This window comes from Diadema antillarum, unplaced genomic scaffold (assembly GCF_040938485.1).
Source record: "Diadema antillarum isolate AM-2024a unplaced genomic scaffold, OU_Dant_1.0 seq00001204_RagTag, whole genome shotgun sequence".
NCBI classification, from domain to species: domain Eukaryota; kingdom Metazoa; phylum Echinodermata; class Echinoidea; order Diadematoida; family Diadematidae; genus Diadema; species Diadema antillarum.
In genome coordinates, this window is record NW_027271997.1 from 324,307 (window position 1) to 343,687 (window position 19,381).

The window sequence follows — 19,381 nt, forward strand, 5'->3', positions numbered from 1 at the left end:
TAACGTCCACATCTGTCCACATGTTACATACGTTCGTTTTTTCTACAAGTGTACTATAGTGCACAGTTAATTTAAATTTTGGGGGTGATATTGTATCTTCTTATCCATATCAGTTGTTTTAGTACCGGTAAAGAAAAGCTCATTTACCATAGAAGGTATTTAATTTGACTGTCATGCATTAGTACACAAATGTCTGTCCACCTGTTACATACGTTCACTATTTTTACGTTTTTTGAAATAAATTTTTATAGATAGCCTGCTTGGAGCAAAATCTGGACAAAGTTATCTCTCCTAGGTGAGCTTTATACAGTGCTAAAGTGTTTGGTGGGTTATCAGTGGTTATTCACATTGGAAACATAAGATTACCTAGTGTCTTTGAAATGGACCCCATTACTGTGAAAATGCCCACATGTAAGTTGCTGTGACATCTAACCAATGTCAAATACTACAAATAGTCTAAAACTGTTCAGCCATGATCAATGACCACAGTATCACATAAAATGCAAAATGCACCATTTTACTTCTTACTAGGACCTAGACACATACCAAAAATCATACATCCTCATCAAGCATCATCACTCTCCCTCAACATGCACTCTTGTCTAATATATTTTACACAAACTGACACTGACTGCAGTGAACACTATCAATAAACTCTTTTCCACGGATTCCCAGCGCTGATTTGCTGCACAGAACTTCCTTTTGTGAGCATCTCAAGTCGCGGTGGCAACAGTTTCAAATTACTATAGCAACCCATCTATGCTATCGTTATGACTTGATCATTGTACTTGAAATGTACCAGATCGGCGCCCTCAGTTGAGGAGTTGTGTTGTTGTTTTCATCAACTTTTACCTTTAATATGAGTAGCGTTCGTTTGTCGTCTAATCTCTGCTGTGTTGTGCTTCTGATCTGAAATGCGTGTCCCAATAAGGAAAACTACTCATCTGAAAGAACCTGAAGTAATTTAGAGACCGTAACTGTATTAAAAGTAGGATTTGGATAGGAGCTGGCCCCGGTCGCGGGCTCAGAGTGCTAACAGTAACAACAGTGAGTTACGAGAGGAGTCGAGCCGACTCAAACGCAGACTCCAGAGTAATATCGGTTATCGACTGACCAGCCGCCCAACGACCACGAAATTTCAACTTGAAAGTCACGCATCTCTCGATCTCAACTGCAACATTTCGGCAAAATGAAAGTGTCGGCCTTGCTCACATGAAAACATTATTTCGTACTTATAAAGACTTACCGCCCTTTAAGTTTACTCGAAAAAGAGACCGCCGATCAAACGTGAACCACTTTTTCTCATTCGACCTGGCCTGCCGAACGTTCTTAGGTGATGTTATATGCAAAAACGTTACATTGCAGATTGCACATATTCATTCCCTACAGGGATAATACAGCTCGACGCTCAACGTTGATTCATTTTTCTCACTCCCTTGTAATTACGAACGTCATAGAGTGGTGTGATATACAAGTTTTTAGTCTTTTGAAGACTTAGAATGATAAGTCTTTGGACAGTACAATGCCTATTGTATTAACAAATGATTCATTATAATTATAAGAAGTTTTAGCAAAGTATTTTTTACTCTATATGATAGATCAGATAAAATCAGCAGACAAATAGGGAGGGGAGTAAAGCCAGCACTGTAAATAGCCAAACTCGGTCGCAAGCCTTTACCCCACCCTCTACCATAAATCCAGCTGTGTAACCCGGAAGTGGTGCATCAGGTCAAAACGAATCCTACGTCGTGTGTAGTTCTGCCTGGTGGAAATAACACGGGCTGCGAAGATTGTGTTGTGTGTTGTGCTATGTGCGACAGGTCAGGGCAGGGGATCCTGGGATCTATCGACTAGACTAAACTTACATGCTAGACCATTAATATTTGGGAAAGAACTCTATTCTCGAAAGGTATCATCCTTAGCATGCGATGCTACGGTGATCCAGCCATCCAGGTTTACATTAGGTATGTACTAAATGAAGAGTATCCATCATCACAATTCTAAATGCCTGTGCTGTGGTGTGACTGCTGACTGTGTGTGTGTGTCATACGCTCGCTGTATAAATTGGGTCCATGATGAATCGAGACTGGACGAGACAGTAGCTGTAGAGCAAGAGGTTTACATTTTCTTGGTGATAAAAGAACTAAACTTGACTTAAGCCTGTCTGAATGAATGAGGAACTCTCTACCTGTTACTGGCGACTCTAATTTACTATTATATTTGTCAGCATGGTCTTATGGGCGAATGGCCAATTGAATAGCCGCCATGGTCAGTGTCCTGCTGACTGAGATCTAACGTTTAAATACAATGTAAAATATTTTTATTTTTTTAATCTAATGTCAGGTATCGTACAGCTAGAAATCTAGGCAATTGTGCGCTTTACCAATGTTTATGGCCCTATATTATCGGTGCGAGCAGTGCATCATAATTCGAGTAAATTTACCCGGTCCCAGGCACGTACCGGCACCGCAGATTCGACAGCATGTTCTGGTGCCCGTGGTACTGTGCTGTGTGCATGTGTGTGAGATTTTGTGTTGGGATGGATGCAATGTGTGTATGTTGTATGTGAGTGTGCATAATGAAAGTACTTACGGTACGCCACATGAACGCTCTAACGCCCTTCCCTGCGTGGCGTGATTGAGAAGAGACAAACGGTGTGCTGTGGCATTGGCACACAACGGAACGCAACCAGTGGTAACTGGTAACTTTAATCCTTCATTCATGATTTTGAATTAATGGACGCTGCGGTTGTTATCTCAAGCAGGGGATCAATAATTATCGGTGCGAGATTTTATCCTAATCGAGCAGTGTGTGCAAATTCGAGTACCTGACCATGCAAACCCCATTGAGCTTATTATGGGTGCCCGGTGCCCTGCGTGTTGAGTGAGAACTTTGCATTTGTTGAAGTCATACAATTAGTGATAGTATTCATTATTTCTTGTGACTCTTTCAGAGAGGGTGGAAGATTTTTCAGTGTTGCTATTTAAAGTGTTAATATGCTGCAAACTGGAATAATTACCGTGGAACTGTAATTGATATTTTGGGTTACAGAATTATGTTCTCACAGGTTTTAGCTTCTCAACTATATGTCATTACCATGCAACTTTGGCCATGAATACTGAAATTATTGCAATAAACATTGCCAAATTGTGCACACAGAAATAACAAAAGTTGGAGCATGTCAGAATGCAATCCTGTAACCTAAAATATAAATAAGAAAATATCATAAATAAAAAGATATCATAAATAAAAAAATCCTGTAACCTAAAGAGTCATTGTAAGGTCATAACAGTACAAGGCCCCTAAATCCCTGGATTGCCCCTCTAACATCAACAGATGTGGTCCACACCAATCCCTAAGTTTAGTAAAAGAAATGGCAACCATTTTATTAAGATTGTTAAACTTCAAGTCCACCTTCATAAACATGTGGATTGAGTGAATGCAGCAATATTTTAGAACACATCTGGCCGAGAGTTTGAGGAAAATTGGACAATCCATTCAAAAGTTATGAATTTTTGAAGTTTCTGCTCAGTCATTGCTTGAAGAGAAGACGACTACAGCTTTTGATGTCACATGTGTACAACGATATAAAGAAAACATTTGTAAAGAGAATTCAACATATTTTCACTTTTCTCGCATAATAAAAGAATGTTTGACTTGCCTCTTTTTGAAAGCAGGGGAGAATAATATTACCCTTAACATGCCTCAGTGATAAGTCGAAGAAATATACACTTTTTTCCCCCAAAAAATGGTGAAATTCTCTTTATATTTTCCTTCATTCTACACATGTGACATTATGCACTGTACACTGTAGTAGTCTTTTCATCCAGCAGTGACTGCGCAGATATTGAAAATTCATAACTTTTGAACAGATTGTTTGATTTTCCCCAAACTTTCACTGATGTGTTTAATATTGCTGCATTCACTCAATCCACATGTTTATGAAGGTGGAATTGTCCTTCAAAGTCAAATGGGTGGCATAGTACAGTCAGTCTGTATTATTATCATTATTATTATTTCGTTTTATTTATACAGGGTGGCCCCGTCAGTAATCAAGTACTGTTTTCCAGGGGGATCGTACGTGAAAATGATTGGTTAAAGTTGTTGACAGTAAAATGATTGATTGATGTGTGCTTGTCACGGATGTAGTGTGTATGGCAAAGGTATGTTTCATGTGATGTCAGAGGTGTGCAATGGTGCAAAAACTACAGCTTGATCGTGAGTTTAACATGGGAGTCAATGTTAGGCCTAATTGGTGACATTACTGTAGCTTTAGATGCAATATCCATTTTTGCTTGAATGACATTTCACGGCTCAACAGTGACAGCATGCAATGGTACTTTTAAATGCATGTCATGTGATGAGCATTCAACCAAATACAGTGTAGCTAGAATCTTTTTAGGTGTTGTATAATGATTATTTTAAGAACTGCATGTAACTTGTGTACTGCATTTACACTGCTCTGTTAAATGTAATGGATGTGAACACAATATCACAGTTTATAGATTGTTGCCCTGCAGCTACCTCTGACCTGTGACTCTGATGCTAAATTCAGTGACTGCTATTACTGTCAAGTTTTAATGTCTCTGGAGTTTGTTTACATTGTAAGTGTAATGCCATATGTACACACGTATAGTAGAATCCTAGACTATATTATTATTATAGTTGTTCTAATCAAGACATAGAGTGCTATCCAGTATGACGTTTTATTTACCCTGGAAAAAAAAAAGGAGACTATGTCTTCAATGAGTTTTGTAGTGCCTTTGTGATATCATATTCTGCTCCTTTCCCATGGTATGATCATGACCCAAGCTGAAGTTACACGTAGGTTTTCTCTCACTTCCATGATTTACAATTTGTAGATCAACATTCTTTCTCATATTTATTTGACGAAATGAATGATGATGTGTACTGTAATTCAATACTTGAAGTGACAAATTTGATAATCCCCAGGAGCTAATGATAGTAACCACAAGTGGCATACATACAGTATGTCACGGTGACCATCTGTAGGTTTGCTGTGTGAAAAACACCACGGCCCAATTCAACTTGATGTTTTAACCCTTTCGCGACCAACGGCGACTTAACTCGCCAGGCTCCACGCCGCATCCCAACCCAAGGGCGAGTTAACTTGCCGAAATACACGCCTGTCTTTGATCGTGAATGAAAGCTCTTTATGCTGCCCTCATGCAGTGAAAGTTCGCCATTCGTGAGTTCACTGCATCCACTTTATGTAGATACCAAATATGATAGGGGGTACCATTGAAAGTTCTTGAGAAAACTTTCATTAAAGCTCTCTAGTGCATCGCTGCTTCCCGAATGTAGAGTAGTGTATTTAGCGAGTCTGACTTCACAACAATATTGCGAGTGGTTGGTTAAATTCGCGATTGTGAAGTACAGCGCATGCGGAACGCAGAAGATATGCATGCACATCTCGCTAGATTTGCGATAAAGACATCACAAAATGTTCAACGTAGCTCAAGGTAAATTGCATACTTATGTGTAAGTGTATGGGAGCACTGCAGTATCGTAGGGTTAGGTTGTATCAATTCTGAGTTTCTAGACTGAATATTTATTTTTCTATCGTCTCCAGAATGAAGAGTCTGCCTCACGATCACGCGGCCCGGGTTCGAACCCGAGTCTGGACTGAGCAATGTTGTGTGTAAACATACCGTCCCCTCTAGCAAGAGGCAAAACACTCTGTCCCTCAGATACGTAGGACATAAAATGGAGGTCCCGTGTATGAGAGAGTCACAGCTCATGCACGTAAAAGATCCCACTTCATTCATCGCAAAGAGCAGGGTGTCTAACCCGGTGAAGTGGTCCCACCCCACATCCAACTGGACCCCATGGAAGACCAGCTTAGTGTAGCTGAATATGGGCTATCCAGCCATCTTCACAGATGGAAAATGAACAACAACAACAACAACAACAATGAAATAAAGTTGATAGCGTGAAAATATGATTATCAGAGAACATCTATTATACAAGTTAATTTCTCCTTCGGTCAACGAAACTCCTTCCACTCGAATTCATCGCAAGCCCTGACTCGCTGTGGTTCAGAGTGTAATGTAATTATGTGTTCCAGTCTATGGGAGAGCTGCCATATCGTAAGTTTAGCTACAATGTAGTCACTTCGGATTTTCTAGACTAAATATTTATTTTTCTATCATCGCTAGAGGAAAATAAAGCTGATGGCGTGAAAATATGATTATCAGAGAACATCTATTGTACAGGAAAATTTCTCGTTCAGTCAACAGAACTCTCCTTCCACTCAAATTCATCGCAAGCCCCTACTCGCTGTGGTTCGCGAGTGTAACGTAATTAAGTGTGAGTCTATGGGAGAGCTGCAGTATCATATGTTTAGCTATAATGTGTAGGATCAATTCTGATTTTTATACCACGAAGTGGTGCCGGAGGCATTTTTCGGGTTGTCCGTCCGTCCGTTGTAGCGTCCTTCCATCCGTGCGTAATCAATTTTGTGGACAGTGTAAACTAAAAGCCTTTTTGAGGTATCCTAATTGAACTTGGCATGTATGTGTATAAGGGGATGCAGTTGTGCCAGTCAACTTTTGGGCGCACATGCTCAAGGTCACAGGTCAAAAGGTCAAGATCAAATGCTCAAAATTTCACTATTTCCTCCATATCTATACAATGCCTGAGGATATTTTCTTGAAATTTAGCGTATATGTACTACCCAATTAAGACCTTATGGTGAGAGTTTTGGGGTCATGAGGTCAAAGGTCAAAGTTCAAAAGATCAAGTAAAAATGTTCAAATATCACTTTTTGTCCCCACCGAACGAGTTCGAGCAGGGGACTATGAAACGGGCTCCGTACGTGTGTGTGTCCGTCTGTCCGTCTGTCCGTCTGTCCGTCCGTCCGTGCGTCCGTGTGTGATCAAAATGTTCAAAATGCTACTCCTTCGCCATTTCTAACCCGATTTTGATTCTGTTTGCTTTATATGATAGCACTACATGGGAGCTGTGAAACTTCTATACAGAATTTCAGTTGTGACCTTTGACCTTGACCTTTGACCTATATTGTACATTTTGCTTCAAAATGCTACTCCTTCGCCATTTCCAACCCAATTTTGATTCCATTTGCTTTATATGATGGCACTAGGTGAGGGCTTCAAAACTTCTACACAGAATTTTGACCTTTGACTTCTTTGACCTTTGACCTTGATTTTTGACCTATATTGTACATTGCCTACAAAATGCTACTCCTTCGCCATTTCTAACCCGATTTCGATTCCGTTTGCTCTATGTGATGGCACTAGGTGAGGGCTTCAAAACTTCTACACAGAATTTTGACCTTTGACTTCTTTGACCTTTGACCTTTATTTTTTACCTATATTGTACATTTTGCTACAAAATGCTACTCCTTCGTCATTTGTAACCCGATTTCAATTCTGTTTGCTTTAAGTGATGGCACTAGGTGAGGGCTTCAAAACTTCTACACAGAATTTTGACCTTTGACTTCTTTGACCTCTGACCTTGATTTTGACCTGTATTGTACATTTTGCTACCAAATGCTACTCCTTTGCCATTTCTAACCCGATTTCGATTCCGTTTGCTTTATGTGATGGCACTAGGTGAGGGCTTCAAAACTTCTACACAGAATTTTGACCTTTGACTTCTTTGACCTCTGACCTTGATTTTGACCTGTATTGTACATTTTGCTACCAAATGCTACTCCTTTGCCATTTCTAACCCGATTTCGATTCCGTTTGCTTTATGTGATGGCACTAGGTGAGGGCTTCAAAACTTCTACACAGAATTTTGACCTTTGACTTCTTTGACCTTTGATCTTGATTTTTTACCTTTATTGTACATTGGCTACAAAATGCTACTCCTTCGCCATTTCTAACCCGATTTCGATTCCGTTTACTTTATGTGATGGCACTAGGTGAGGGCTTCAAAACTTCTACATAGAATTTTGACCTTTGACTTCTTTGACCTTTGACCTTGATCTTTTTACCTATATTGTACATTTTGCTACTAAATGCTACTTCCGGCGGGGACATATATTACGCACCGCGTAATTTCTACATTTCCTTGTTTTTCCATATCTTGGGAATGGTTCAAGCTATCTGCATGGAACATATGCATGTACTGACTGGCAGTGATTATCCAGGGAATTTTCGGCTCATGGGTCGAAGGTCATGGGTCAAAGGTCAAGGTCAACTCTTCAATTTTTTGTTATTTGATCCTCATATTTATGCAATGCCTGCAGGATTTTTTTTTTTTAACTTGGTACCCGTATACAATACATGTATTGCACTTGTACCCAATAGAGATTCTCTGGGAAGGTTTTTTTTTTTTTTTTTTTTTTTTGCTAAAAAGGTAAAAGGTAAAAAGGTCAGAGATCAAATGAAAATGCAAAACTTTACTTCTTCCATACATATGTATATCGGAAGTGGCTCAAGTTATCTTGAAACTTATGCATGTTCTGCCTGACAGTGATTCTCTAATGAATTTTAGGGTCATAGGGTCAAAGGTCAAGGGTCAAAGGCCAGGTGAAAATGGTAACAATTTAGTATTCAATACAGAAATTGCACTTTTATTCCATACCTTGAAAATTACTCTATGCATAAACTTATTAAAGGGTCAGAGTCAAGGAAAAGTCCTCAAATCCCCAAATACATGCTCTCCCATTCATCCAATTAAACCTAAATCAAGGAAGGTAAACATTCAACACATTTGTGACAAACATATCATTTTGATATTTTGTCAGTCATGTGAAACTGTCATCACACATTGTCCACGTGTACTATAGACCTATTAGGAGAATCATGCATTATAGAGGAGGCATACCAGTCGCCATAGCGACATTTCTTGTCTAGACTAAATGTTTAATTTTTCTATCATCTCCAGAGTAAAATAAAGCTGATGGCATGAAAATATGATTATCAGAGATCATCTTTTATACATGAAGTTTTCTCATTCGTGCCTTGTGAGAAGATGTATTCTCGACTTGAAAACCAGTTTGCAATTTAGCATGCTGCTGCACAAATTTAAGGTGTTCCTGGCGGTGGGGTATGCATAGAATGTGGTCGCGAAAAAGTGAAGATGTACGTAAGCCATCCCTTTTGCATGCAATTTTTTGAAAAATTAGTGAGAACACTTGGGTATTGAAGAAAACACTATTTGGAAACCTCCTGTAAATTTTGAACTCAAGAGGGTCTTTATTTGTTTAGTTAAATTGACCGTTAAGATTTGAATAATTTTGTCGTACTATGAAAAAAGTACAAATCTAAACTTCATGTACTAGTCTAGTGTTACAGATCTGTGATGCACTTAAGTAGTCATAAATGTAAGTGGTGTGTTGTTATTTGCCATCGATAACAAAGTAAGAGAAGCTAGTGAATTCTTCTTTCTGACAGCTTTAAAGGGTGTGTACAGTTCTGGTCGAGGTGAAGATTTAGCTTTTAACGTTTTGTGAGATATTCAGAAACCACTCTATGAGATGTCAAAGAGCATGCAGTTCTACAATATTGTAAGAGGTATCAAAAGTTTATTCGATGAAAATCGGTTTTGAAATGGCTGAGATATCCAAAAACAAGGTGAAACAAAGAGATACTAATAAAGTTGGGGCATGTCGCCTTTTATTATTAGCACTTTTTTGGATATCTCAGCCATTTGAAAACCAATTTTCATCAAATAAACGTTGAATCCTTCTTAAAATTACATGCTCTTTTATATTTCATAAGAGGCTTTTCATTATCTCACTTAGGAATGTTCAAAACATGAATCCCTACCTCAACCAGTACTGTACAGTCCCTTTAACATGCAGATCTATCTTTTGTTCAAAGTATACAGTAAGTATCATATTACAACCACAGGAGGATTAATGTATGCAGCTGTGCCTAGTACACAGAATATGTTACAGAGAGCGTTTGGTGCATTATTTGAATTTTAACAACTAACAACCTTCAAATATCACAGAAATGTTATAGCTTTACAATAGTCTTGTCATTCTGGTGGAATATATCATGTTCTGTGCTATTTGGGAAGGAATGCAAAAGGGATAGCACATCTTAGAGTACCGAGTGTGTGGATACGTGCAGATACATGCTTATTAGTTTATTAATTTTTGAAGGTTAAATTTAGGTGTTCAGGTACATGTTGTCTAAACTTAGCATTTCTATTTTAAGGAATGTCCTATGATACGTAACATTGTCATTCCTGTAATGTTATCATGTACAATGTACAGTAAAAAAAAAGTAAATATATTTACTTTTAATCTAGAAGATGATTTCCCCAAATACGAGTTTCAAGTTTTACATGTGACAGGGGTCAGGGTAAGATGTCCAGGTGATGATCTTTCTGTTAGCTTTGTAAAATAAACAAAGAAGCTAACAATAGACCAATTCAACTTGATGTTAGAGATGTAAGTGTTTAAACTAAGATTACTGATGTACAGTATGGATACATGCTCCAACACAAAGGTCATATACACACACTATTGAACATTGTATTTTTATTTATTCATTTATTTATTTATTTATGTTGTTTGTTTGTGTTTTTTTTTTTTTGGGGGGGGGGAGGGGATTTTGTCTCGCCCACATAGCGTAGCATAGTGTGGCATAGCATAGTGTAGGTGTCACTTTTCTGTCAGTGTCGTTGTCGTCGTCAACAGTTTGGTGAACTCTCTCTAACTTCCCAAAGCTTTGAGCTGTGACCACTACCAAACTCATACCACCTCAGAGGCCAGCATATTAATGACATGATACATGTTTAACTGTAGGAACAGAATGCTGTATTCAAAGTCACTTACCGTAAAGTTCCGTGTATAAGACGCACCCGTGTACAAGACGCACCCCTACTTTCGGACCTAAAATTAAAAAAAAAAAAATTTCCACGCAAATATTGCGTGTCTCATACATATTAGTTCAGCTCAAAATTTCCCTAGAATGCAGCATGTCTTTGCTCTATTTTTCATTTCCTTTTATACTTTCTTTTAACGGTATTCATCGGACATCGGCAAAATATGGAAAACGCAAAATGCGAAACTTGTCTCAGTACTCACTTGCTATTGTTTCGCCTTTCAATCGTGGTACATGTGTCATGCATATCGTACTCATGAGTGTACAGTACGATCTTTGCTGTCATACATAGCAGAGGGTGCGTGTCTCGCATATTGACGCATGTCAGACTGGAAGGTTCATTACGAAAAATAAGAAAAACATCAACAAGTGTAGCAGAGGGATCATACGGCGAGATGTACGGTGCGCACGGTAATTACACTCACTGTTGTTTCGCCCGGAGGGATTGCCAGTAACATGTGTGTCTCTTGTACCATGCTTGTATGCACAGTGCTAGCCTTTTGCAAGAGGCAGCTCGCTATAATTTCAGCACACGCACACAGAGAGCAATCGACTTGCACACACAGCGCGCAACGGGCAAGCGCGCTACGATCCGATCGCTGTGTGCACGCGAGTCCATTGCAAAAGCCTCTCTGCTCTGCAGCTGCTACCTTTGCCAAAGGTTTGCTAGCTAGCTAGCTAGCTACAGTGGTGTAGCTATGCTACAGTACAGTATCCTAGCTGGCATCGTGAAATGAAGAGCAAACGCATGCTTCACACATTGTTCATATTTACGGTGACATAGTGTCGATCCTACTCAGTATTTTACAGCTTTTGTCTATGGCCATATTGATACTAGTACATTGATAAGTTTTACGGTATCGGTAATTTAGTAATGATACCTGTACATCGCGTATTCCAGCTACTAGGTTGGCTGTTGGTAGCTTCAATAGACTGACATCGGTAGCATACGGCAGTGCTGTTACAGCTGTTGTCTATGGCCAGATTAATACATCGTTACTGCACAAGGCCGATCGTAAGTTTATCTCGTATTTGCAGCTTTTGTGTGTGTCCAGATTGAAAGATCGCCCATTTATCCGTAAGTTTTGGTGATTGCTTACCTTCCAAACGTCGATGGGCATACATGGCCCCAAGTTGGCCTTATAAAATTGGGTGTACATGACAGATTTTTTTCCGTGATTCGACTGTACCCGTGTATACGACGCACCCCCGATTTTCAATGTTTTCCGACGAAAAAATAGTGCGTCTTATACACGGAACTTTACGGTATGTTGCTTGGTCCAATGTTTTTAGAGATGTGTCTTTTTTCCATAACCATGCTACTGAATGTTCTGGAATCTGTTTTGTCTGTTTAAATTAATGCTGTCATGTTTGCTGTTTGCCATAATATACTGCAGCCAAGCCTCAGATGACGTGCATCCTTCTGGCTGGTGATTTTTATGGACCTCCTGTATCATAAGATAATCCACATAAAAATGAAGGACATCAGAAAACTTGCATGGATTTTGCAGCATTAGTTGTCTCATTTTATTGCTTTGGTGTTTTTTATGTTTGCTGTTTATATTAGAAGTACAATGTATAGCGCAGTACACAGTTTGATAAACTACAGTCTTTAACAATTTGGTGTTTATTTCAGACAGAAGAAAGAAAGGACTGAGTAAACTTGATCTCAATCTATAATACAATCACAGCTTAGATGTGACTCGCATTTTGTACACTCAATATCCTGTCATAATACTAAGTCGAGTTATAGCTCCACCCCCTTTTTGTCCGTCATTGATGAGGGACACATATTCAGAAGGGGAAAACTGCACCCTACATGTAAGCTTTTAAAAGTATCATTTCTCAGTCTTTCAAAGTGTGTGTTTAAGCAGTTTCAAGGGTGTACATGTTCAGTACAGCTATGTTTACTCTCATGCCCAAAGCAAATATTTGGCTCTTTGCTGGCCATTTGCTGAAATGACTGAGGTTATTAACTGACAAGGTTATACATTAGTTGCATTCACACACACACCCAAAATTGATTCAGTTTCTTAAAATCATTTTTTTTTTTGCAATCATATGTGAAACCACCAATTCTTATATGTTCACACACACACACACACACACACACACACACACACACACACACACATCATCATCATCATCATCATCAACTCTAGAATCATGCTCCAGTCATTGTTCAGGTATTTGATAATCAGAGAATCAAATCACTTCATTTGCAGTCTAGTATTTGTTTATTTTTATTTGTTTATTATTCTTTTTTTTTTGCTGTCTATAAATGGAAGCAGATACAAAACTGGTTTTCGCATCATGACACAAAAAATTAACAAATCCTTTGTGTGAATGCAGCTGTAGAGAAACTGAAAGCAATCTAATATCATTGATTAACAATAACTGAATACTGTATACGCTATATATTTCGCGGGGGTTTTATTTTCACGAATTTCGCGAGTCGGGAGCTATTCGCGAAATTAACAACACGCGAAAATATTACCTTCCAAAATGAATCCCTTGCCTTGGTGATACGAACATTTCAGTACTAGTATACCATGTCACGGCTTACCGAACAGACCATACTGGCTAAGCTTGTTTACGCACGTCCATGTCTACTTACGAATACTGTAGAGAGCCAATCCATTATCGCAAGGGGACCACTCGTCAGAAATCTAGCGCGATGGACTTAACCACTTCAAAAATGTTGAATTCTAACTTACTAGTTCGCAGAGTTTGGCAAGTCTTTTTCATGCAGTGTATAACTAGTGTCATTCTTATTTGCTAGTAAGTTGAAAATTCACACTTTCTTTGCCACTTCATATTTTCTCTGGTCCCCCAATCGCGAATTTAACCACTCGCGAAAATGTGTGACAACGACAATTCGCGAAAATTTATGTACGCGAAAATTATAGCGTATACAGTATGCAATAGTTTCTAGCTTCAATGTACAGTCTTGGCAAAGTCACAAAAGGGTAGGTATATTTTCATCCTTGCCAATATGAGACAAGATATGGATCAACAGTACTGTGTAGTTGTAGCTGAATAGGCTGTTATCAGTGTAACATCATTCTTTCTCCCTAGGAATTCCAAAACCACCAGGGTTGTCTGGTTACGGTTATTATTGAGAAAGAGTGGTGTTGAGCTGTTATTTTGCTGAAAACCTACTCATATATTACAGAGAGTAAGACAGTAATTTGAGCCAAATCAAGTAGTAAAAAAGATGTAGAACTTTTTAAATCTCATCGAACATTGGTCATGCCCTTTTCATGCTGAAGAAGCATTTCAAAATAGTCATGAGCAGACTTAGTAGATTATAGACAGAAGGGTCATTCCATGGGGTTGGGTCTTCTCTAGATTTTCATGTTGTGTAGGGAATAAAAGTCATATTCTGAAAAATTTATCAAATAATTGTCCGTGGTTTGCAGTTATTCTTGGAGAGAAATGTGTGAAGAATTATTTGATGAAAAAAAAAAACAAGCCTGTGTACAAATGTATTTTGTCTATGACTGTTTCACTCATGATGTCCCATGGTTTTTTGTGGTTTATGTTGTGACATAAATATATGCCATTTTCATGGCAATGTAAAACAGGAATATACAACCTTTCAGCATTATGCCTATCATAATTAAGAGAGGCAAGGTGACTTCTACAAAGACTATAAGGCACATAAACATTTGTAACAAAATAAGAACACCAGAGCATCTTCAAGCAACCTCATACCTATGTTACAAACGATGTCCATGGCAATTTTTGTTGTAACATAGGTATAGCATGGTTTTACATACACTTCCAATCATAATATGATTAGAAACTTTATTTCTATAATGAGATTTATATTTCAGGAGTATTCTTATCCAAAAATTAGCATCAAAATCCTCAAAATAAACGAGAAAATACGGAACATATCACTGTACTTCAGTGCGATGTCCGGCCTCTTCGTGTAACGTAGGTAAGGAAAGACGCTCTCGCGATAAAAAGAAGAGCTACTAACTTCAGCAATCGTATTCATGTCACTGGCAGTCCTCCCCCAATGGCAGAAAAACTACTCACAGCCAATATACACCTACCTGGACAGCGCAAGATCTGTTTTTCTGCCGTTGTCCATGTAACGTAGGTACAGGAGTTTTAATGTTTCTGATGTCAATTGGTAAGCTTTTACGCTATTTTATGAAAATAATAACATTTGTCATATTCTGTAACTCTATTAGAGGAAAAAAAACGACATCTATACCTCTGAACTGGCCAAAAATACTGTGGACGATGATACTGTAGTCCCACATACTGAGATATTTGTTACAGGTTCATGTTCATAATTTTGATTGCCAAATTTTCCGTCCATGCCGGTCTCTGCAAAAGGAGCATATATTCCTCTCTTAGAAAACCATACAAAAGTATATCAGTGTATCTTCACTGCAATATAAAATTGTTTTACCTCCCAATTATTGTGAATTTTTGGACTCTTTTGTCATTAGGTATCTACCAAGGTAGACGTGCTAGAGTTAGTATTAATCACTATATACTAGTTGGAAAACGTAGATGTCCAGACTGCATCTGAACTAGAGAAATAGAGTTTGCCTTATTTTGCTGGTGATATTGAGGGAACTAGGAGCTGTGAAATTCTTTCTCTTTAACAGATTTACTTCGAAAATGTCAATGTTTTCCTTCCAAGATTTCACTGACCTGTTAGATGCTCTGATGAAGTTGTTAACATTTCACAAAGATTCACCATTTCCATTCCATGTTCACCCAAGTGTGAAGTCTCAAAGCTAAAATGCCAGTGTCCTATTCAGTTTGGGTGGGTAGTGGGTAGGAAAGGCTTCAATAAAATTATGAACCCCAATCAAAATTGGACTATTATTGCTCTACACTATCATTCAAAAAGAGGGCGACAATTTCGATGGGGGATGAATATAAAATAGGGCCTAGTATTATTTTGGGAGTCTATTAAGGACCATAACCGTAACAGTAACCCTGACCCTAGCCCTAACCTTAGCTAGGACACTGGGGGCAGCAACCTGCCCTTCCTACAGTGTAGCTTGCATCTGAAAACAAGTTTTTAGCATAGAGTATGAAAATGATATTCTCCTATGTTTTGCATGCTATATTATTATTATTAATATTTACATCATTTTAAGCATAACCCATTTTTTTTTTCAATTTTGGTGGGAGGTACACATGGAACTCTAGCTAATGGGTATGCCAAGAGGTAGAAATGTAAGCAAAATTGTTAAAATTATTTAATTCCATTCATAAACACACAGATACATCAACAGGAATATATAGTCAACCCCGACAAAAATTTTCTTTTATTTTTTTTATTCTATTTCTCTTTACACCTTTTGTTCAGTTTGTCGGTGAATCTGCCATGGCTCCTCCTCTACCACCGCTACATGTTAAACTACATGAAAGAGTGAAAAGGACACATCCACAGCACTCCACAAACAGAGAGGAAGCCGACAAAGCAACACCCAAGAAGAGCGAATGTAACAAACTAGACAAGAAGAAAACTGCACAGAGGGAAAATGGACAGAAGAAAAAAAAAATCAAGGGCTAAATGGACATTGGACAAAAGAGCAGAAATTAATTTCAAACAAAGAACATGGAGAAGACAAGAAGACTTGTCTGATTTCTCTTTATTAGTTTTCTTAGTTAGTTGACAACTAGTTGATGATGTTGTTAGTGTATATTAGGTCAAATTGTGTAAAGCTTCACTTTCTTCTTCTTCTTCTGATTAAGTCTGCCTTCTTTCATATCAGAGTTACAAAGAATTGAAGTCTGTGTAACATAGGTATTGTTCCACAGGTGTGCAGTAGATATAATTCCAAAGAACTGTTACAATAGTGTTATTTGTGGGAACATACATAAAGTCTATATGTGTAGGTTTTAACATCTCGCACCACAATAAAGGAAATCAGTTGATATGTCGTAGTGTACCTATGTTACAAAGACATACTGTCTGTGTAACATAGGTAGTACACCGTGGGCGAGGTTGTTGTCTGAAAACCCCTGATTATAACAATAAAATCATGTTTTCACTTGAATACCCATACAAATCACTTGCTTCAATTGTGGTGCTTTTAAGAATATTGTCATTGTGTCACTCTTGATGAAAAAGTTAAACCTTTGATTGAAATTGTTAATGGTTTGTAGAAAAAAACATGTTAATAAAAGTGGCTTGCAGTTGACATCAGAACATACAATCTTACTAATAATGATCTCATGCGCCTGTTAAATAACATGTTGATGTACTATGGACGAAAAAAACGTGGATGTGTTCATTGTTATCATTTCAGAACACAAAATGATGAAGGATGTCAACAAATGAAGTCCGTGTAACATAGGTATTTTGCCATACCTGTTTACCCATGCTGACTGAAAGTGTGCGAAGTAATAAACAGATTTCTAGTGGAATATGTTGAAGAATGGGAGTAACAAATCAGGGGGAAAAAGGAAATTTCAATTTACCCAACTTGAATTTTCAACTTGTATGTCACAATTTCAGTCCCAACCCCATGGAATTACCCAGAAACAAAGATCTGTCTTAAATAGACAGCTACAGTACTGTACATGTCTACAGTGTACAATGTGTATGTCACTGTCTACCAACCAATAAAGTATGCATTGATCTCACTTAATCGTACAGCTTATTTTTTGACCTCAAGCTTAAAGTTTGCCAAATGTTATATGGCCATATTTTGTAAATTTTAGGAGTTAGATATCAATTTTCTCATACCTTTTTGCTGTGTTTCATGTACACTGTACACTATAAATGCCAATCTTCACTTGTGTGGCACTGCCGTAAAATATTTATTGGCATACCTAAACAATAACAACAAACCAGATTAACACTGGGAGAGGGCTCAGTTTGCATGGGATAGAGTGTGCCGTCACTGCCAGCTGTGTTTTGGAAAGAGCAGTACAATGATAATGCACTTTTCCAATGTGTACAAACTTATGTTTACAATTGTACACGTACATGTACAATGTACGTATGCATGCTACATTGTATAATAAATGTCATTGAGATGTATTTAAAGTTTGCTCAATATTATGGGTGACACTCCATTATTTGATGAACTCCTTGTTACGTGTAGCATAGGAAATTTGCACACTGTATGTAGGCTTACATGTACAATTGTAGCACTCCACCTCAATGCTTCAGTTTTTTCCTCTCTTCTTCAATCCACTCATCTGTTATCATGAAGGAAAATACTCTGAAAAAGTACTTCTACTATGTACATCTTTCTGTAATTGATTTGTATATACACCTACGTGTTGTGCATATGAAATACTGTATACGCCAATATTTTCGCGTACAGATATTTTCGCGAATCACGGTATCAGTGGCATTTTCGCGTGTTGTTTAATTCGTGATTGATACTAGTAGTAGTACTAGTAGGGTCTACTCCCAAGCCTGAGAAACACGTTCAAACACTTGCCAACGTACTCGTAACGTTTTTCCATTTGCATTGTGACTTCCCAAACATGACAATAGAAAAGACACAGCAGAAGATTTATAAAATGAAACAATTACGGGAACTTGCAGTGAGACACCCACACACGGCATTCACAAGTACCTACCAAATGTTGCAACAAATAGATGTAGATGACAAAGTTTCAGAGCTGTGCTAGCGCTAGCAAAAGTTTTACATGCATCCTTTGGCCTCACCTAACCACGTCGAGCCTCGCGTAGGCAAACGTAGCACGTAACTGCGACCAGCAGCCCCATACGCATAGCGTATAATGGGGCAGCAGACTGTAGCATTCAGGATCATGACAGGGTAGTATCGCAGACAAATATCAACTTTAAATCGAAAAATTTCTTCAATTTGAAGACTTACCAGTAAAGGTGAAGTATTGACAACAAGGTTCGTGCAACGTTTGGTCCTGCTAATTGTCCCTTTCTGTTCGAATTGATGACTTAATGTGACTCGGTCCAGAGGAATCTGGGAGAACTACACTGAATTGACGGCCAGCGCATGCTCACACAGACATATGTTAATTTGTGCACACGTAATGTGTGCACATGCGCTAGCCGTCAATTCAGTGTGGCTCTCAAGCTCTCCCAGGTTCCTCTCGATCGAGTCACATTAAGTCATCATTGAACAGAAAGAAACTATTGGCAGAACCAAACGTTGCACGAACCCTGTTGTCAATACTTTAACTTTACTGGTAAATCTTCAAATTGAAGAAATTTTTAGATTTCAAGTTGATATTTGTCCACGATACTACCCTGTCATGATCCTAAATGCTACAGTCCGCAGCCCCATTACGCTATGCGTATGGGGCTGCTGTGCTGGTTGCAGTTACGTAGCACTGAGATTGCACATATTTAGCATCGTGCTGCACTTCCACCATAGGTAACGTACTAGTAGGAGTATGTGTACGTACTGGCTGGTGTAACGGCCGCGTTGGTCTGGCTAGCGTTGGATGCATTTTGTCATCGATTTGTACATAAGGTATGACGGGGTAATATTTTCGCGCGTTTTTAATGTCGCGATCAGCCCGAAGCTCACGAAAATGAAACCCTCGCAAAAGCAACCGCGTATACAGTA

General features: G+C 38.5%; 1 protein-coding gene across 1 annotated transcript in view; it reads left to right on the forward strand.

The window, feature by feature from the left end:
• Positions 1 to 1,825: 1,825 nt before the first annotated feature.
• The window catches only part of LOC139744713 (rab GTPase-activating protein 1-like), a 95,773-nt gene continuing 78,217 nt past the window's right edge, over positions 1,826 to 19,381 (forward strand). The window contains exon 1 of the mRNA XM_071655136.1: positions 1,826 to 1,964. The gene's annotated coding sequence lies outside the window, so the exon portion shown is untranslated. The remainder of the gene's footprint in view (positions 1,965 to 19,381) is intronic.